The 2,500-nt window shown below is 37.6% G+C and overlaps 2 non-coding genes and 8 pseudogenes across 2 annotated transcripts; all 10 read left to right on the top strand.

Annotated features, from left to right (window-relative positions):
- The first annotated feature begins 4 nt into the window (after positions 1-4).
- LOC148465446 (5S ribosomal RNA) lies at positions 5-123 on the top strand. The gene has a single exon (XR_015873898.1). It is a non-coding gene; the product is annotated as a 5S ribosomal RNA (ribosomal RNA).
- Positions 124-239: 116 nt separating this feature from the next.
- Positions 240-358, top strand: LOC148465445 (5S ribosomal RNA; annotated as a pseudogene).
- Positions 359-474: 116 nt separating this feature from the next.
- On the top strand, positions 475-592 carry LOC148465444 (5S ribosomal RNA; annotated as a pseudogene).
- A 115-nt stretch (positions 593-707) lies between these two features.
- LOC148465443 (5S ribosomal RNA) lies at positions 708-826 on the top strand. The gene has a single exon (XR_015874521.1). It is a non-coding gene; the product is annotated as a 5S ribosomal RNA (ribosomal RNA).
- A 116-nt stretch (positions 827-942) lies between these two features.
- On the top strand, positions 943-1,061 carry LOC148465442 (5S ribosomal RNA; annotated as a pseudogene).
- Positions 1,062-1,397: 336 nt separating this feature from the next.
- LOC148465441 (5S ribosomal RNA) lies at positions 1,398-1,516 on the top strand (annotated as a pseudogene).
- A 116-nt stretch (positions 1,517-1,632) lies between these two features.
- LOC148465440 (5S ribosomal RNA) lies at positions 1,633-1,751 on the top strand (annotated as a pseudogene).
- A 116-nt stretch (positions 1,752-1,867) lies between these two features.
- Positions 1,868-1,986, top strand: LOC148465439 (5S ribosomal RNA; annotated as a pseudogene).
- A 116-nt stretch (positions 1,987-2,102) lies between these two features.
- On the top strand, positions 2,103-2,221 carry LOC148465438 (5S ribosomal RNA; annotated as a pseudogene).
- A 115-nt stretch (positions 2,222-2,336) lies between these two features.
- On the top strand, positions 2,337-2,455 carry LOC148465437 (5S ribosomal RNA; annotated as a pseudogene).
- Positions 2,456-2,500: the final 45 nt, after the last annotated feature.

The raw sequence follows: 2,500 nt of genomic DNA, 5'->3' as shown, positions 1-2,500 counted from the left end.
GAGCACCTACAGTCAAACCACACTGGACATGCCCAATCTCATCTGATCTTGGAAGCTATGCAGTGTTGGGCCTGGTTAGTACTTGGATGGGAGACCACCTGGGAATCCCAGGTGCTGTAGGTAATTTTATACTGCCATAACAGTCTTTTCTATTACTTTTTACATTTAATTTTTTCAACTTATCAATGAATTTACTTGAGTTAAGAAGTAATACAGGTCTAAAGTTAATGCTTTTGAGCACCTACAGCCAAACCACACTGGACATGCCAAATCTCGTCTGATCTTGGAAGCTATGCAGTGTTGGGCCTGGTTAGTACTTGGACTGGAGACCACCTGGGAATACCAGGTGCTGTAGGTAATTTTATATAGCCATAACATTCTTTTCTATTACATTTTACATTACATTTTTTCAACTTATCAATGAATTTTCTTGAGTTAAGAAGTAAAAGAGGTCTAAAGTTAATGTTTTTGAGCACCTACAGCCAAACCACACTGGACATGCCCAATCTCATCTGATCTTGGAAGCTATGCAGTGTTGGGATGGTTAGTACTTGTATGGGAGACCACCTGGGAATACCAAGAGTTGTAGGTAATTTTATGCTGCCATAACATTCTTTTCTATTACATTTTACATTTCATTTTTCAACTTATCATTGAATTTACTTGAGTTAAGAAGTAAAAGAGGTCTAAAGTTAATGTTTTTGAGCACCTACAGCCAAACCACACTGGACATGCCCAATCTCGTCTGAACTTGGAAACTATACAGTGTTGGGCCTGGTTAGTACTTGGATGGGAGACCACCTGGGAATACCAGGTGCTGTAGGTAATTTTATACTGGCATAACATTCTTTTCTATTACATTTTACATTTAATTTTTTCAACTTATCAATGAATTTCCGTGAGTTAAGAAGTAATAGAGGTCTAAAGTTAATGCTTTTGAGCACCTACAGCCAATCCACACTGGACATAACCAATCTCCTCTGAACTTGGTAGCTATGCAGTGGTGGGCCTGGTTAGTACTTGGATAGGAGACCACCTTGGAATACCAGGTGCAGTAGGTAATTTTATGCAGCCATAACATTATTTTCTATTACATTTTACATTTAGTTTTTTCAACTTATCAATGAATTTACTTGAGTAAAGAAGTAAAAGAGGTCTAAAGTTAATGTTTTTGAGCACCTACAGCCCGCCCAATCTCGTCTGATCTTGGAAGCTATGCAGTGTTGGGCCTGGTTAGTACTTGGATGGGAAACCACCTAGGAATCCCAGGTGCTGTAGGTAATTTTATACTGCCATAACAGTCTTTTCTATTACATTTTACATTAAATTTTTTCAACTTATCAATGAATATACTTGAGTTAAGAAGTAATAGAGGTCTAAAGTTAATGCTTTTGAGCACCTACAGCCAAACCACACTGGACATGCCCAATCTCGTTTGATCTTGGAAGCTATGCAGTGTTGGGCCTGGTTAGTACTTGGATCAGAAACCACCTGGGAATACCAGGTGCTGTAGGTAATTTTATATAGCCATAACATTATTTTCTATTACATTTTACATTACATTTTTTCAACTTTTCAATGAATTTACTTGAGTTAAGAAGTAATAGAGGTCTAAATTTAATGCTTTTGAGCACCTACAGTCAAACCACACTGGACATGCCCAATCTCGTCTGATCTTGGAAGCTATGCAGTGTTGGGCCTGGTTTGTACTTGGATGGGAGACCACCTGGGAATACCAGGTGCTGTAGGTAATTTTATACAGCCAAAACATTCTTTTCTATTACATTTTACATTTAATTTTTTCAACTTATCAATGAATTTACTTGAGTTAAGAAGTAAAAGATGTCTAAAGTTAATGTTTTTGAGTACCTACAGTCAAACCACACTGGACATGCCCAATCTCATCTGATCTTGGAAGCTATGCAGTGTTGGGCATGGTTAGTACTTGGAAGGGAGACCACCTAGGAATCCCAGGTGCTGTATGGAATTTTATACTGCCATAACAGTCTTTTCTATTACTTTTTACATTTAATTTTTTCAACTTATCAATGAATTTACTTGAGTTAAGAAGTAATAGAGGTCTAAAGTTAATGCTTTTGAGCACCTACAGCCAAACCACACTGGACATGCCCAATCTCGTCTGATCTTGGAAGCTATGCAGTGTTGGGCCTGGTTAGTACTTGGACTGGAGACCACCTGGGAATAACAGGTGCTGTAGGTAATTTTATACTGCCATAACATTCTTTTCTATTAAATTTGAATTTATTTTTTTCAACTTATCAATGAATTTACTTGAGTTAAGAAGTAAAAGATGTCTAAAGTTAATATTTTTGAGCACCTACAGTCAAACCACACTGGACATGCCCAATCTCGTCTTATCTTGGAAGCTATGCAGTGATGGGCCTGGTTAGTACTTGGAAGGGAGACCTCCTGGGAATACCAGGTGCTCTAGGTAATTTTAGACTGCCATAATATTCTTTTCTATTACATTTTACATTTC

Source organism: Taudactylus pleione, unplaced genomic scaffold, assembly GCF_031769625.1.
Source record: "Taudactylus pleione unplaced genomic scaffold, aTauple2 ptg000967l, whole genome shotgun sequence".
NCBI classification, from domain to species: domain Eukaryota; kingdom Metazoa; phylum Chordata; class Amphibia; order Anura; family Myobatrachidae; genus Taudactylus; species Taudactylus pleione.
Note: the sequence above shows the minus strand (reverse complement) of the source record. Positions and strands in the feature narration are given on the sequence as shown.